Source organism: Sus scrofa, chromosome 12, assembly GCF_054392235.1.
Source record: "Sus scrofa isolate SSC_HxYL_T2T_F1_AM1 chromosome 12, Sscrofa_HxYL_maternal_Yorkshire_Landrace_v2.0, whole genome shotgun sequence".
Lineage (NCBI taxonomy): Eukaryota > Metazoa > Chordata > Mammalia > Artiodactyla > Suidae > Sus > Sus scrofa.
In genome coordinates, this window is record NC_139394.1 from 1934540 (window position 1) to 1952206 (window position 17667).

Below are 17667 nucleotides of genomic sequence, written 5' to 3' on the forward strand. Positions count from 1 at the left end.
CACACAGAAGGGTCTGGGCAATTACTAGTGAGAAACGAAGGCTGCCAGGAAGCCAGACAGAAGAGAAATAGAAAAATGAGAGCAAGCAGCAAAGTTGCGCTTTCTCCTTTGAAAATAAATGAGGGGGAGGGCCATGAAATTTATCACAAACGGGGCGCCATCACCACGCAAAGGGCAGGCGGAGGGCCCGTGGCAGAGGCCTGCCCAGGCAGACCAACACGGGGAGGGTCACCTTCGGCCAGCATGTCACTGGGGCTCGGCCCGCCTGCAGAGAGTGAGGCCTCCCCACGGCGGCCTGGCAGGGCGCCCCCCACAGGCTCCGTGTAGAAGCGTGGCCCACGGAGCACTCCTGGGAGAACTCAGAGGCAGGCCGCAGGATGGCAGGACCGTGACCACGCGGCACGGAGGCTCGTGACTGGCAGGTGCAGAGGCGTGGGAACACCCCAGAAGGTACCACTGGGCTGCCCCTCAGGCCCCCACCCCCGGCCGGGACAAGACGACCTCTCTTAGGGGACATGTGCGGTCTGCAGCACCAACAGCCCAGAAAAGGCCCTGTGGCACAGCCAGATGCTCTTGCTGCATGGAGCCCCCGGCACGTGCGGGCACTGAATCCCCTCGCTTCTCGGACCCCTGCATCTGAAGGTCATTCTTCCCCTCTGAAGGTTTTCGGCAAAATGGCAGATCCTGGAGGCTGTTCCCCTTAAAAAGATCCCACAGAAAGGTTAAGCCTGCATCAGCATACGGGGCCTCTGGAGGCCCCAGGTGGACAGAAAGCGACAACGACCCGGTTCCACGTGCTTCATCCCAACCACCACGCCGCCCACTTCACTGCCGTCTTTCAAGTCGCCTCCGTGACCTGGGACCCAAACTCCGGAGGGTGGAAAGCAGACGAGAAGCCCCGCATCTGCCCCACGGAACCTCCGAGAAGATGAACGTCGTCCCTAGTTTGTCATCACCCTGTTACTGCAGCCTCTGGAGACGCAGCCAGACAAAGGCGACAGCGTGAGACGGACACGACCGGGGCAGAGGGCTCAGACACACAGCTTCCAGGACCGTCTTCAACGTGGGAAAACACACTGCCTTTCAAATTCAGTTGTTCACGTCCCACGCTCGTCAAACAGCTGAGAGAAAGACATTCCGCAAACAGCGTGACCAGGGAAAGGACCCAGTGGGACTTTCAGGGGCTTTTCGGGGGGAGACCCCTGGGCCCTGGGTCCCTGTGCCAAGCGCCTTCAGGCTCGCGGTCTACCTGGGAGCCCTGTCCTCCCTCGGCTGCCGGGCCCGCCGGGTCCCCTTCCCTCCGCGCTCAGACCTGGCCAGCTCAGGGCAGGGTCCCGAGCTGCTTCCCCCCGGCCTCGCAGAGCCCAGGCTTCCTCTAACTCGGGCGGCCTCGCCCTGCACCGACGGGGAGGTGGGAGGTAAGGAAGGATGACAGGAGCCGGGGAGGAGGAGAGCAGACGCTCCTCTCGGGGCTGGTCCCCAGGAGAGGTCAAAGGAGACGGTGCCTCCCCCGCCCAGGGCACTGGCATCCATGCCCGCCGGTCACGGCCTGGCCACACAGAAGGCGCGTGGAGGCCGCCCTCCGCGGCGCCGCTCCTTTGAGCCCATGACGTCGAGCAGCTGCTGGCCGGCGCCAACGCCAGCCCTGAGCATTTGATCGGGGACCAAGGGGTTGCAGAGACTTCCGGGCGGGACCTCCTCTACCCGCGCTCAAGGAGCAGCTTCCCCGCTTCCAGGCGGTGCCCCAGGCCCGGCGCTCCGCTCCGTGCCCGTCACCATCTCCCCGACTCCGTGCTCCACAGTGACACGGATCACGCTAGGCTCCGCTCTGACTCCGAGCTTAGAATAACCCCAGTTATGTTCCCGGCATGAACCGATCAACGAACCGGTGTCTGCTTCTCCCGTGAGACCTGGAGTTCGGCGCTTTTCCACATCCACAGCAACCAGCAACGTGCTTGCGGACGGCAAACACTCGGCGATGCTTTGGCGCCTCGGACCAGGCAGGAACGGTGGCGGGTTTAGCCTCCCCCAAACTCCGACCAGCACAGTGACTGGGTCCGAGGCGGCCTCGCTCATGCCCGCAGCAATGCCCCTCGTGCTTCGCAGGCCCCTGAAGCCCCCAGCTCTGGGTCCTGGGACGACCTCCAACCTCCACGTCACCTCGGATGCCCCCACCAGGCCACACCAGGAGGGAAGAAGAATCTTCTCGGGTTCGTAGCAGGGAAGGAAAGAATGACCAAGAGGCCCGTTTTCGTAAGCCAGACTGGGGGACAGGCCACTGCTCCGGGCGCGGCCCCCAAGTGGCAGCAGGCTCAGCGCCGCACACCGAGGGAAAAAGAAAATGCAGCTCTTCCCCGGAGAGAATCCCTGCAGAGAAAGGGCTTGGCCTCCTCCCTCCATCCCCCCCCCCCCCCCAGGTCCCAGGAGAGGGACAGCGACAGCAAGAAGGCACAGAAACAGACTGGCGAGAAGGAAACTGCCGCGGAGGGTTCCAGACACGCGCGTCTTCCTGCATGCCTCCCGCGCAGACTTTCCCAGACCTTCCAATAGCTTCTAGCCCTTTGAAAGGAAACGCTTCTCGAGGAGACGTGAGAACAGTGGCTCGGATGCACCCCAATAATCAGACAAGGTCTTCAGTTGGCTTCCCGCCTGAAGTGGTCTCCCCAGGAAACCCGCAGGCCTCTGATGTGGCGCAGCCAGCAAGCCACTAATTAGGACGACAGGCTGGAAGCCCAGGCCCCAGGTCACCAGCGCAGAGGGTCTGAGGTTTCCTTTCAAATATCTTAATTGACAACGAGAGAGAAGAAAAAGAGGAGAAGTGCGGGAAAATACTGGAAAGAAGGAGGGCTCCACAGTGCAGACAACAAAACAAGACTTTTGTTCCTTTGGAGGAGTGAAGCAGATGGAAACGCCGTGAATATTCTGGACATGAAACTTAGAAGAGCGTATTGCTCCTTGTGAGAAACATCCTAGGTCCTTCCGAAAGAAATGAAACATTTATCTCCGGCACTTCACAGTTAACAACCCCCACGCTGTAAGCGCTCCATCCTCTAATCAAGCCTGATTCCTTTAGAGACCTGGGCTGCTCGCTCGTCCTCATCTCCTCATCTCCTCATTAAGCAGCACTTCCCCAGACCGGCCAAGGTCAAGGATTCTGAATACACTAAGTGCTTCTTAGGAGACCAGCTGGGAGGGGAAGGGGGCCGATGGGGGGAGGAGGAAGAGAGGGAGGGAGGGAAGGACGGGGGGAGGGAGGGAAGGAGGGGGGGGAGGGAGGGAAGAGGATGGGCGGGGGCAGGGGCAGGCCAAGGGCGGGGGGGGGGGGGGGGGGGGGAGAGCGAGAAGAGGATACAGAGAAGCAGCAGGGGGCGGGGGGGGGGGGGAATGCCAGCACCTGAAGCAGAAAACCAATACTGGGCTTACAAATAATTCTCACAGGTTTTGCTTCTATTCCTTGAAAAGGGAACAAGAGCGAACACAGCTAAATGCATCTGCCCTCAGAATCAAACAGCTGGCAGTCCATGCTGTCTATCACTGAGACGAGCCTCCTCCAGCGCCCCTTTCGGGAAGCGGGGAAGCTGGACTGGTCAGAGGGCGAAGGCAGCCTTCCCAGGGCCCCACCCGGCAGCAGAGCCACGAGGCCCGCAGGCCAGCAGCTGGCCCTCGCCTGGGAGCGTCACAACCAGCGAGGCCTTCCCCGGGGAGAGCCCAGAAGACCCGTGCAATCTGCACCCAAAGAGGCACGGTCTTTCCCAGGGGACTGCCTGTGACAGCAAAACCTGTACAGAGCCAGCCTCCTGTCTCGTGTTCTCAGGAATACACAGGGCAGGGGAACCCGAGAACCCACACCAGCCGAGTGGGCTTCAGAAATGGTACCAAGACAACTGCCACAAACAGGGCAAGGGGACCCAGGTCCATTTGGGGTCTTGCTCTTTCTCTCTCTCTCTCTCTCTCTCACACACACACACACACACACACACTCCCTCCCTCTCCTCACACCCTAAGAAAACAAGTGAAAGCACACAGCCCTCCCTCTGCAAAACAAGGGGGCTGTTGTCAGGGATGGACTCAAGGGGTTTTAAAGCCACAAGTCACTTTTTCTCATACCCAGTGATGGGTAAAAGCACTTAACATGTGATTAATTTCTAAATTGTGCGTGTGTTGACATGCCTGGTTCCACAAGAAGCACCAACGGCCTAGTGCACTCCCCGCCACCAGGAGAGGTATACGTTTAGAGAGGAAAGTGACGCCCCACATCGAGCCTAAGAATTCATTCAAAGACAGCCGAACACCTCCGAGCTCGCTTGCGCTCATGTTTCACATCTCCAGAGTAGGCGGAGAAAACTGTAAATAACATTTCTCGGCAGATCGCTTGGCTCTGCAAAGAAAACAGATGCTTTTTGTCATTTTGTCAATTTAGAGCTGCTTATAAAATATAATGGAAAACATGCAACTACCCGTGACCTGCAGTTCCATTCCTGGGTACTCACGCCAGAGAAGGAAAACAGATGCCCAAAGGCTTGTACACAAACCCCGCAGCAGCTCTGCTCACCGCGGCCCCAACTGGAAATAACCCGCAGCAGGAGCAGGGAGACGGGCTGCGTGCGCGCCCGCAAAAGGGGGAGCGAGACACCCGCAGGCGCGAAAACGTGCGCGAACCTCAAATGCATGATGTTAGCAAAAGCAGCCCACACTGCAGACGCCCCGGGCTGTGGTTGTGTGTCACGGTCAAGGAGAGGCCAAACCAGTCTCTGGGGACGGAAGGCTGCTGGGCAGTGGTTTCCCCTGGCCAGGAGGAGCTGGCTGGGAAAGGCCCAGGGAACGTTCTAGGAGACCCAGTGTTCTCGGCTTGTTTTCAGTGGTGATTAAAGGGAGCGCACAACTGCCAAAATTCATCAGACGAAATGCTTAAGAGCTGCACGTGTCACCGTATGCAAATGACACCGAAAACTGGCTTGCAAAGCCGGCCGTCGGTGGAACGGCAGGTAAAAAGGGGCGTCCTAAGCTGAGCGCTTTAAAGAGGCGCAACGGGGCAGGCCTCTCTGGGCTTCTCCGCATCTGCTGCCCTGGCCAGGAGGTCCTAAGCACCGTCCTGACGCCCAGGGACTGGACGCTTGAGGGCAGCCAGGCCGCAGAACCTCAGTGAGAGGCCTGGCCTGGGGCAGCGAGACCCCATCGAGAGGGTGACAGCCGACGCGGACCTGGGCCGGCACGCTCGCCCACCGGGAGAGGGGAGGGGAAAGGCCCCTTTCGCAGCAGTGACAGAAACTCTAGGAAGAGTGCGTGTGGGGAAACCCTCAGGCCGCGTGGAAGGACAGGAGGCGAGCAGAGGCAATGAAAAGCACAGCCCAGGTGTGGCTTCGCAATGCCCCTTCTTGACAGACGGGTCTGTGAGCCCAGCAGCATCCCAGGCAAGCCTCAGCGGGACACAAGGGGGCACCGGGCCACCTCCCCAGACCCTCCAGCCTCTTGCACCCCTCGGGCTGGACTTTGAACCACCGAGGACTGCAGAGCAGCCCTGACCCAGGACGAGTCCCTCCCTGCGCCCCCCAACCCGACCCCTACCTCAGGCTTAAGCCCGATCACCCCAAGCTCTGAGCCCTGGGCTAGTGGGAGCGGGATGGGCTGGGGGTGGAAGGCTAACCTTGAAGTTGTGCCCAGGTGCAGGGGGCCGAGGCTAAGGGCATGGGGAGCGGGAGGGATTCAGGACAACAGGACTTGGCATGTAGCAAAGACAGCAGCAGTCCCGGCTCAGGGACGCAGTGCCTGTGGGTGGCCTGGGACGGGAGGACGGGGAGGGCGGCTGTCCCACGAAGGCCTGGGACAGGAGGACGGGGAGGGCGGCAGCCTGAGAAGGGCTCCAGCGCCAGGAGACTTCCCGGAGGCCCTCCCAGCTCTGCTCCTCCAGGCTGGGGCTGTAATTTGTATCAAACAGCTGCTCTTTCCTCAGAGCATCAGGAAGCCAAAGAGGCACCCCCGCTTCCCGCGTAGCTGAGGAAAGGAGGCCACCTCAGCGACAGTTACTCAGGAAAAGAGCTGCCACCAAGGGGATCGGCTTTGTCGCTTCCGGCGCCTGCGTGGACACGGAAGGGAAGCGAGCCCGGCGGCAGCTCAGGCGCGCCCACACCTCTGCTTCACAGGCAGGTGCCCTCCACCTGCGCCAACTCGCTTCAGAACCATCCACACACAGGCTTGCCCAGGGTCCCCTGCGGGCCCAGCTGAGGGGCCGTGACAGCTCATGGTGGTCTCGGGAGTCTTCCAGGTCACAGACCCCCGTCCGGGGACCCGACCCTGCAGTTGGCAGTCTGCATCCAGGACCACTCCCGCCACAGGTGGGCCTTTATGGCGAGTCGGCCCCGGAGTCGGCGCCGTGTCGCCACTGATCCTAACACAGGTCCCGTGCAGAGACGTTAACGCGGAGGGAACAGGCGTCCAGAACTCAGAGCCGATGTCTTTGTGCAGACAGGTGGCAAGGCAGAGATTTTCACCAGCCATCAACAGTCAATGAAGAGCCCAATGGAAGTTAGAAAAGAGAAAATACAATGGAATCCAGAATTTGGCAGGTTGGCTAAAGAGCAGACTGGACCCCATAAGCAAAGAGGATCTGAGAGCCACTCAACAGAACAGCAGGAGGAAGCAGAGCAAAGACGACCCCTAAAACCCACTGAGCAGACGCGAGAAAGACGTCTGGTGCAAAGGTCTCGCGTCCTCTAATCCAGGTTCCAGAGAAGGGACAGAACAGGACAGAAGCAGTATGTGAAGTGACACTAATGAGAGGCGTTCACCCACGGGGTCCGGGAGCACCTGCAGGCCAGCACACGAAACCACCCGCGACTCCCTCGGAGAAAAGATGGCAAGAAGGAAGCGTTCGAGCGGCGGGGGGCGGGGGGGGGCTTCAAAAGACGGATGTTAAGACTCACAGCCAACCTTTTAACAGAACAGACAGCAGCCTAAAGATGAGGGGGAAATACTTTTAAACTCACTTAAACTGGAAGAAAAAAACAAAAAAACGAAAAAACTGTCACACTAAAAGAAACTGCTAGAGCATTCTACGCCCAGCAAAAATACCCTTCCAAAATAAAACAGAGGTAAAAGTAAAACACTCCAGACCCAGAGAAACTAAATCAATGTGTTTCTAGTAGACGCGCACGAGGAGAAATGTGAAGGAGGCTTTTCGGGTCGGAGGAAACCGGTCCCGGGCAGAAGGGCAGAGACCAGGAGGGGAGAGCCTGTGGCGGGGGGAGCTGGCCGAGCACGACGGTGGAACAGTCCGAACAGAGGACTGGAGCACGTGACGGGGACGTCGCCGTCAGGGACACGGAGTGAAGGCGGAGGCGAGGCGCCTGGGGCTTTCCGCGCTGCTCGGAAGCCACATCCGGGGCCACACCAACCTCCTGCACTCGGGCCTCGGGGGGTCACCGGACGGACGGGCCAGAGGGGGTGTTTCCCAACGCCACTGATATAAAGGAAGTCAAGAAGGGAGCAACAAGAGAGGGCAGGGGAGACAAAAATAAAATAAACCGCGGCCTGTCGCCAATCACATTGAGTGAAAAGGGACAAAACACGCCTGTAACCAACGCTGTCACTGCTGCACCAGAGCCCGCACCCGCAGGCGAGCGCTGCCTCCAGAGAGCCTTGCGCCAGGGCCGCCTCTGGCAGCCACGCTCCTGGTGGCATCTGGGACAGCGGAGACGGGCCTGTGACAGCAGCCGCCTCGGGTCACCCCAGTAACTAAGACCTTTGTGCAACACAGCCCCACGAGCGCCCTGGGGAAGTGAGGGCAGGTCAGCTGCTTACTCCGGCGGCAAAACAAGGACCTGACAGACCAAGGCAGCAGCCAAAGGAGTAAAAGATCAGGCTCCGGCTCTTCAAACTCTGACCCCCCTCTTCCCTCGCAAGCAGACAGCCTTGCCGGAGCCTAGGCCCGCTCTCCAGCGTTCCTTCACAGAGCTGGACCCGCTCTTTCCCGGGGCTGCCCCATCCCTCGGCAGTCTCCAGCCCCACGCCCCACGCGGGCCCACGAGCCCAAAGGCCTCCCCAGGAAGGAGTCCGAGGGCCGCTGGACTCCCACAAGGGCCCCAGTCAAGCGCCTGGGCTTTTTCTCCGCCTCAAAGGTGAAAAGCTCCTATCCGCTGAGTAGAAACAGACTCAAAGGAACAGCAGGGTTGCAGAAACAAAGGCGCGTCTAATTTTCAGAGTGACAGGGATGCGGAGAGGAAGCGTACCACCCCATCTCCTAAGCCCGCGTCCTGCGGAAATCGGGCCAGTGCTGCTGCTAAAAAGACCGACTGCAAAAGCCCAGACACCACCCTTTCCAAGGTCCTCTTCCCGAAAGGAGCACAGGAAGCCAAAGGCCACTTCCATTATCCGCGAGTCTCTTGTCACAGAGCTGGGCATTCACTCTCCTATTTTTATGTATCGAAAGACTTTTCACATTGATAAAAACATTAAAATTATACATAAAGCGGCTACTCCCTCTCATTTGCGGTTATACCAAGAACCCACAGTTCCTGCAGCAGGGCCGTCCTCACGCTGGCCTTCAGCTCCCAAGGGGCCGGGACAGCTGGCTGGAGCCCGCCCCGCGCGCCCCACGGCGCGAGAGCGCTTGGAAAGGCGCAGGTATCGTGGTAGGCGCTTAGCCGGCTGCATTCCTCGGGTGGCAAACCGCCGTGAGACAGGCTGTTTCTCCAAGCCCAGCACCCCCACGTGAACTCTGTGGGGTCCACTCGCGGCTCTTCTGTCAGGACATTTATCTCTGTTTTTTCCTGAGACAGTATTTGACATGACACTTTTCCTTCCACTAAGATAACCATCTGATTTCTCACCATTCGTTGCCTTTCTTGGGTTAAATGCCCGTAATAAGCTTACCTAGTTCAATGCGTGGAGCCGGTAAGCGAAGTCAAAGGGACCAGGCCTGCTGAGCAGAGACCCTCCAGCCAGTCCCCAGCTGCCTGGGGGTGGTGACCACCCGGACTGCATCTTCCCCCCCGGCTCAGGATGCTGCTCTCAGAATGCTGCCCACCCACCCCCGCCCCAGGATGGTGCCCCGGGATACAGATCTCAGGATGGTGCCCCGGGATGCTGCTCTCAGGGCGGTGCTCCCCACTGCATGGCTCTCCGTGCACAGACAGAGGGACCAGCCATCCCTGCGGACAGGAGGCAACGGAAGCTGCCCCTAAGGCAGAAATGGCTGAAGGAAGGCCCCCGGCACAGCCTTTCTGGCTGCTCCCATCACACACACGCACGGGAACAAGAGGACAAAAGGGGCAGAATGAACTACACCTGGACTTCGCAACCTGGAAGCCAGGCACACGTGAGTCCCCCGCCTCGCTGTCCCACGCCCACCTAGGGGGACACACCGAGAGCGGGTATTTTCCATCAGGTGCCTGCTGTCACCACCGAGCTCAGTTACAACCTTCCCACGCAAGGGACGCAGAAGGCCTTGGGGGAAAGGTCAAAGTCCTCCTCTGCAGAGACCCCAGACTCACCGGACAGATGTCCCGGGCGCCGTTTCCGGGATTATCTGCGTAACCACGCGTCTGCGGAACTAGAACCGCCCCCCACAGCCAGACGCCGCAGGGCAAGCGGGCACGCAGAACGGCTGCGGGACCCTGCAGGAGGGGGCCGGCAGAGCGACGGACGGACCGACCCACAAACGCAGCCGTGCACCTCGGTCGCACACACGCCCACGACGCCTCCGACGAGAGGAGCGGCCGGACTTGCGCAAGTGCGCGTGCGGGCGCTACGACCGCTGAACACGTTTGCTCCCTCGGGGCTCAGCTCGCGAAGCCCCACACGCTCCGGCACCTTCGCGCGACCGCAGTTAAATGGCCGGGACCGCTGTGCTCCCCCGCAGGCTGGCGGCCCCGGCGAGAGGAGGACGAGTGGAGGAAGAGCCCGAGAGCATCCCCGGTGTCCTCCACGCCGATCACGAGTCTCTCTCCTCCGAGGTCAATTACAGCCCTTTGATTTTCCTAGAAAACGTCTTTCATTCAGGTTTTCCCATTTACTTGCAAGGTTTTCCAAAGCACTCCTTGGTGACTCTCCATTTCCTCAAATCTTGAGCTCTTTTCTTCTCAATTATCTGTGCTCTCTCCTTCAATTTTATAGAAACTGGCTTTCTGGTTAATCCAAACAAAACTAAAAATCCATCACAAACCTACCCTGCAGGCAGCCCTTGAAAGGAGACACTTCCTCGAGGACAGTGGCAGAGCCCCTCTCCAGGCCTCCCGGTGGGGCCTGTGCTCCTGCCACCCAGGCCCCTGCTCACAGCTGACTGCGGGCGGGAACCCCGTCCCTGGGGATCGACCCTCGGGTGGGCTGGTTACACGCAGGACGCAGGTGAAAGGCAAACCAAAGCCACGCGGGGCTGATCAGTCTCTCCCTGCTGGGAGAGGCCATCCATGTGGCCGCGCAGGGACGGCCGAGGGGCTGGCCTGGAGAGCCTCGCTGCCAGGCTGTTCCCGCCGAGGAAGGGCACCTCGGCGTCTGATCTCAGTGCTGCTCCTTGCTCTGCGCGTGCACGCGTGGCTGTGCCCGGGCTTTCTGTATTGCAGACCCCACGGGGGAGGGGGTGGGGGCCCTTCCACTGCACACGAAGCGGCGTACGAGCAGCCACACCGCATGGGCGCCAGGGCAGACCCTCGGCCGTGGGGCGGATGCACTGTAGGCGCTGGGCTGGTGCCCACACGCCCGCGCTCCTCTGCTGCTGCCCGTCCTTGGTGACCTCCGGTCATGCCTGGCCTCTCCCCGGGGGGCACCAGCCTTGTCATCTTGGCAGCACAGCCTGGCTACCCAGTAAACGGTGAAACACACTTTGGGGGGAGAATTTAAAGCTTGACAATCCAAACAAGACGCGCAGCAAGCAGACAGACTGAAGAACTGGAGGGGAAGTGGCGAGCTGGGCCAGAACACGGGTGGTGAGGTGACAGGCTCCTAGGGGACCCAGCAGACCTTGAGCCCTGGGGCAGGCGCCACGTGTGGTTCCCACACAGACCCCGGGCCACACGGGCCTCGTGAGCAGACCAGGCATGTCCCGGAGCCAAGCGCTCCTGAAAGGAAAGCAGACCGCCGCGGGGCACGAGGCGCAGCCGGAAGACCAGCGCCCCACCTGCTGCTGAGGCCCCTCCTACCCGGCACCCCTCATGGAAGAGGGGCTCCCCGCCGCTCCGCTCCATAGGCGGGGACCCTGACCCGGGCTTCCGCCCAGTGACTTAATCTGGGTGGAGGGGACCACAGCTCTTGGAACCCAAAAAACACCTCCCAAGGCATAGATGTTACACAGTAAATGTATCCGTAGGGTCACAGACCCCCGTCATGACAACGTCGTAAGTGGCCGGACCCAACAGGCCAATGACTGTTTTAGGAAGTCAATGCCCCTCTGAGGCGGACACCAGGCACACTGCTTGGAAGGGAAACAGGTCCTCACAGCAAAATGCACAGCTAAGTTCGTTTAAAAGTCTCTGCCATAAACCCCCACAACTCAGCAATAAAGGCAGATAATCCACCTAATAAATGGTACAGGATATGAGCAGACATTTCTCTAAAAAAGATACACAGATGGCCAGTCGGCACGTGAAAGGACATTCAACATCTGAGCAAAGCAAAACCATGATGAGACAGCACTTCATAGCCCCTAGGACGGCTAGAACAATATATGCGCTTCTTAAATACAGAAAATACACGCCTTGTAGAGGCAGGGAGACACGGGAACTCTCCCCAACTGCCGGGAGGAACGCAACACAACCCAGGAGCTCCTCAAAGTGGAAAACGGAACCCAAGATCCAGCAGTTTCACTCCCAGGTGTGTACCCGAGAGGCCCAGACACGTCTGACCACAGAAAAACTTGCACACAAATGTTCACGACGGCATTACTCACAAGCGCCAGGTGGAAACGACCCAAATGCCCACCGGCAGACGGAGCAACAAAACGCGGTCCACCCGCCTGCCACAAGGACGGCGTCAGCGACACGCACACACCACCCCGCGGCAGGTGCATGAGGCGGAAACCGCGGTGCCCCATCAGGTCAGACACAGAGGGCCACGCACTGTGTGATCCGTTACAATTTTATGCCCTGTGACTTCCACCTAAAAATTTTAAAAGACTCCACCATGTGTCACACCAAGTAGCGCCCTGACATTTGAGAGGGGGTGTCCGGAAGCCGCTGTGAAGCCCCACGTCATGAATACACTGCGCCAGACAGTCAGCCTCCCCGGAAGGGAGGCCGAGCATAACGGAAGTGGCCTTCCCTCCAGTCCGTTCGGCTTCCCCGCCGACGGGCACGTTCTCACTTGGCCGGAAAACAGCTCGACACTCTCCCCAGTTGTACGGCGGGCTCCCTCCCGCCACTGCCGAGGTGCACGTCCCGTTCGATAAAGCCCCACGCCTTCTGCTTCCTGACTTGGAGCCAGCACTTCCGCAGGCATCTTTACGTCCAGCCCTGGCACGTCCTCCAGAGCTGCCTGCACACACGCCTCTGCCGCCGGGGCCCCCGGGCAACGCAGGAACCAGCCCTGCACACGCAATCCGAACGCCAGACATTGGAACCACAGCTGGAGTCCTCAAACTGATAGCATTTGGTTCTCTTGGGCAATGTGCCACACACACAGAGACAACTGTCTTGTTAAGAGGAGCGTGAAGATGAGAGACGACGTGCTGGAGAGGCTTGTCGAGGGCAGAGTGAAGCCCACATCAGTCTCTGAAAACACGGTCCTTCGAGCAGTCAGTTCCCAGAGGAGAGGGGAACGGAGCCGCCGGGCTGAAGGACAAGGTTGGAGGGGCGCCCAGGGGCTGCGCGCCTCCCAGAGGGCCTCCGCCTCCAGGGCAGGGTCTGCCCGGCTGCAGCAATTTCTTTCCTTTTCTTCTTGAACATGTGTGCTGTGGTTTTAAAAGAATGCCCGGGTCATGCCTTGGAGCTGCTCTGATGGCAGAAGAACGGCCAGGCCTTTGTTCTCGCTTATGAGAAGCCATGGGAGATGGGTTGGTAGCAGGGGTTGAGCTAAGCTGGTTTGCAGGATCTAAACTCCAGCCAGAGGCTGCTTCCAATGCCATGGCCTCTGGGGAGGTGTGGGCACGGCTGAACACAAGGCCTCAGCTGACCAGCATACGCCAGAATTCTCACTGAGCACCGTACCTGGAAAAGCTGTCGGGTGAGCAGTGATTGAAAAAAGGGCTAAAGACGAAGTCTGGGGACTCTGTCAAGGCCAAAGCAAAATATAAATGAAATGTGTGTCACAGGTACAAGTCTTAACATTCCGGGCAGAAAGCACTGAAGCGAAACTGTCAAAACACAGCGGTTAACCCCAAGAGGACCAGAGGCTTTGTCAACACTGCCATGCAAATTGTTTTGGCCACAACCACGGCGTGTGGAAGTTCCCGGGCCAGGGATCGAACCCAGGCCACAGCAGCGACAGAAGTCACCGCGTGTGGGGAGGACGCAGGCTCCTTAGCCTGCCGCACCACAGGAGAACCCCCATCATGGAAACTGAATGCGCACAGGATGCGCAGAGCTTGGCACAGATGCCGAGTCATGTCAACAGTGAGCCGTCCATCCGCAAGGCTGCCTCTGGCTAGGAGTTCTCATTTGCAGCTTATCACAAACACACACACAAGGTGGAGAAAGCCCGACCTCAGGACCCAGGGGAAGGAAAGGGTGGTGAAGGCAAGGCAAGCTGGCTGGCCGGGGACAGCAGAGGCGACGACAGGGGCACCGGCATCGGGGCGCTCCGTCTCCTTCCAGGCCATGTCCGCCCACTGCCTAAGGGCCTTTCCCACATCCCGGTACCAGCGCTGACGGGGCAGCTGAGGAGGGCGGTCTGCTTCAACAGCACCCGCTGCTCTGCCCTCCTCTCACCCCCCAGAGATGCAGCGCCATGGCCCGTGGGGCGCAAGCGCTGTGATCGACTCCAGGACAGAGCTGGCCGGTCACCCGGGTCCCTGAATGAGAGCCGCTCCCTCCCACCCGCGGTGCAGTGGCCCGTCCCCAACGCCTGGCAGCTGGTGGGTGCCGTCGGCCCCAGGTGGGGTGGGGGGAACCTGACTGCAGCATCCTGACCACAACCCACAAGGGGCTGCTGCAGGACGTGCCTAAGCCCCAGGGCAAGCCCCACGAAGCTGCCCCCTGGCTCTGGCAGCCCTCCCCCCCGCCTCGGCCTAAGGCAGGTGTGCGGAGCCAGTGCCCTGGTGCGTGCCCTGGGCGGCCCTCAGAGACGTGTGAGCCGGGCTGGAGGAAAGGGTGAGTGTGACTTAGAACGCAGTGACCAGCTCTGCACAGGTGACAGACCAGGGGACGGAGGCTCGCTTGCTCTGTTCTCTCCCTGTGCTCCGCCTGGCAGGAAACGCTCTGGAAACAGTCTAACAGCAGAACCAACTTTCACCCCGGCAGCGCGACAGGCCTGAGAGGCGCGAGGAGCCGCAGGGACGGCTGACACCGAGAACCCACCTCGCGATGCGCGCCGAGTGCCCCGCGGACAGGGACCAGGAGCCGCCCATAAGGAAGAACGGAGGCCGCCCAGGGCACCTCCCCGAGCCCCCACGGCCACTACACAGGTTCCGCAGGTCAAGCCCCAGGGAGGCACCAAACTCCTTCTTGACCCTTTCGGGCTCGGTCAGGGTCACTTCAGACACCTGCCAGCGGAAGTCCTGCCAGGTTTCTTCATCTACCCTAGGAAGTCATCAATTTCCCATTACACCTGCTTTCAAGCCACCCGGGAGAACCGCATTTCAAAGCCCAAGGAAAGATGCTGTGGCCTTGCTGGTGGTTTGCGAGCTCCTTGGGGAAAGAACTATGGAGAGACAAGCCCCTCTCTCTGCCGTCTTCTGCCGGCCCCAGCCTGAAACCACACTTGTGCTAAACTGCCAGACCCCTGGTATGTCGGTACATCTTAGAAAGATAAATTCTTCACTGTATACACTCAGCTTTATAATCTCCTGCTCCCATCTCCCAATAAAACTTTCAGTTGAGACTTATGATGAAATGAGTGAGGTTTATTTAACTGCAGGATTTTCAGCCGAAACAACAGTTGGCATTTTCCCTTCAATCTCCCGCACAACATGAATTTATGTACCGACAAGGTAATAAGGCCAAGTCTTAAATTTAATCAGAAGAAATATTTCACCCGTGGCAAACTGATAAATTATTTAGAAAAAGACTCAATCGGCCTGGTAAGGAAATCTGGGCCAGAGAGTCTGGCTGCTTCAGAAAAAAAAAAAATACCACCATCATGGTTTCTCTAAACTCTTCTTGACCCCAAATTACCTTTATCGAAATGTTTCATCTTGACTCGTTAAAGCTAGAAAAGGAAGGAGGAAAAACTACAAGCAACTTAGCACCAGAGAGGAAACGGGCTCCTCAGAGCACCAGTCTCCCGAGGCAGGCGGGCGGGGCTGCCAGGGGCTGGTGGTGCGCTCCCGGGACGGGACGGGGGTCTCGGGACTCCCAGTCTGCTCCCGGCCCGGCAACACGGAGGCACGAGAGGACTTCTGCAAACACTAACGAAAGTGACCTTCCAGCGGCCCGACCTCGGAGGGTCTCGCAGTGCAGGATACAGAGAGAACCAGATCTATGGGCAGCTCCAACAAGGTCGAGAAATTTAATAACGTTCCCATTGTTTTACTGCAGATGCAATCAACCTCTCTTTATTACTGCAGCAAACTCGAGAGCCCCGTGGAGGGCCGTGAAGGGAGGTGCGTTTCGCTCGGCAATGTTTCAAAGGACCCTGATTTACAGTCCGGAACCGGCGCCCGCGCACAACCATCCGAGCTGGGCGACTGCCTCACGTTGTGTGCAAACTCGGATGCCAGGCTTCCCTCCCTCTCCCGCGACCCACAGGAAGGTAGCAGAGCAGGGCGGTGTTCTGTGCCAGGACACACGGCACGGCCCCGTGACGGCCACGCGTGGGCCGCCGGGCATGGCACTGCATCGCCACCTTAGGCTCAGCTCGGAGATACCCAAGTCCCACAGACAGTTTGTAGCCACAAAATCTGAGACATTTTTATAGTACTTAAAAATGAATGCAATGGTCTTGGCGTCAGGAAAGACACCATGAAGTATTCATCGCGTGGCTCTGCTTCCCGGACGCCGGCACAAGATCCCATCCCGTCTGCGCGAACCGCTTCCTTGCGGCCTGCAGCTGATCCCTGAGGCCGGTGCCGCACCATACACTGCCCAGACGGAATCCCGGCCGCACTGGCCAAGACACCTTTTCCTAAAGGTCCAACGATCTGGAAACATTCTCCCTCCTCAGCCCTTTGAAGTCCTTCCAGAAAGGACTCTGGAGAGCTGCTCCTGGAGTCCCACTGCCGGGGATCTCGGAAGAACTACCCAGAAGAGCGCACCCCGCACCGCCTCCCACTCTCCTGGGAGGAACCGTCTCGGTCCCGTCCGTCGCGCTGAGATCTGCAAGCATTTCCCTGTACACAAATGCGGCCCCTGCCTACACGCCAATGCCTCTTCCAGACACCACGGGAGAGGTCTGCCCACCGACGGAGATTCGGATGAAAAATCATCCTAGATCCTACTTTACCAGATTCCGCCCACGAGCACGGACGTGTGACTCCTCCCAAGCTAAACCAGTAAAGCTGGTGGAAAACCACCTGTCAGCACACAAAAGACTGCACATCACACCAGATGGAATCAACGCACGACAGCTCAGTGCACTGAACACGTGTCCTGAAAGACGGTACCTTCTCGGGTAGTGATTCTTTAAAAGGAAGGAAGGAGGTAAAACCGCAGGGACCCTGGCTATGAACACTACCGCAGACCTGAATGTACCTGGCCAGGTCCCTTCTTACACGAATGTGCAAAGAGCAAAGCGTGAAATCAAACCCAGAGGCTGCTCCAAAGCAGCGGCCTCCGAAAGGCCTTCTCTTAAGGTCCAGCTAATTCTCAATCCTCCAGAGGCCAGTGACACGGTGTGTTCTGATGCCGCCTGCGCATGGTGTCCCACCTGGGTTGTAAGGTCGGTCTGTGCCTCTCGCTCACCCCTGAGGGCCTGGCTGGCCTCGCTGCAGTCCTGGAGGGGCTTCACCGTCCTCTAGGAGGCAATTTCCTTCCGGTAACACCGAGCATCTCAACTATTTCTAAAGGAACACACCATCGAAGTAGCTTTCTGGTCCCCACCCGCGCCCAAACACACACCCCTCTCCAGGAACATGCTGCTGAATTTTTATAGAAATCACAGGGGGTAACACATTTGAGGGAGGAAAAGCAAAGTCTTTAGACAGAGACCAAATCTCCACCAAGAAACTGCCCCCTAAAGAGCAAAGTCCACGGTTACTGACTTGACAAGTCAGAATCGCAAAGCACGAAGACACACCTGAGGCCCAGAGATGTCTCGTGACACTAGTCACCTGTCACCCTCACAGGCAGGAACAAATTCCTTCCTGGCTCTGCTCCTGGAACACGAATGATCTGTGAAGAATTCCTGAATTCCAGTCAGGTGGATCAACGACCCACAAACGAAAATCCCAGGCCGGCAAGGGCTCCCGGCTCTCGGAACTGTTTGCTCCTCAGGCTTTGCAGGAAGATCCTCCGGAGGCCCGAGGGCCAGGCCACCGGCTCACGAGCCCCTCGCTGCATCCTAGGCATCACTCCAGAACCAGCGTCGCAGAGCTGAATGAAAAGGCACCTCCACAAATCCCCCGGAGTTCTCATTTTCTATTCAAAT

At 59.0% G+C, this 17667-nt stretch overlaps 1 protein-coding gene across 48 annotated transcripts in view; it reads right to left on the reverse strand.

Annotated features, from left to right (window-relative positions):
- RPTOR (regulatory associated protein of MTOR complex 1) overlaps positions 1-17667 on the reverse strand; it is a 309620-nt gene that overhangs the window by 183270 nt on the left and 108683 nt on the right. The gene's annotated exons all lie outside the window — the stretch shown is intronic.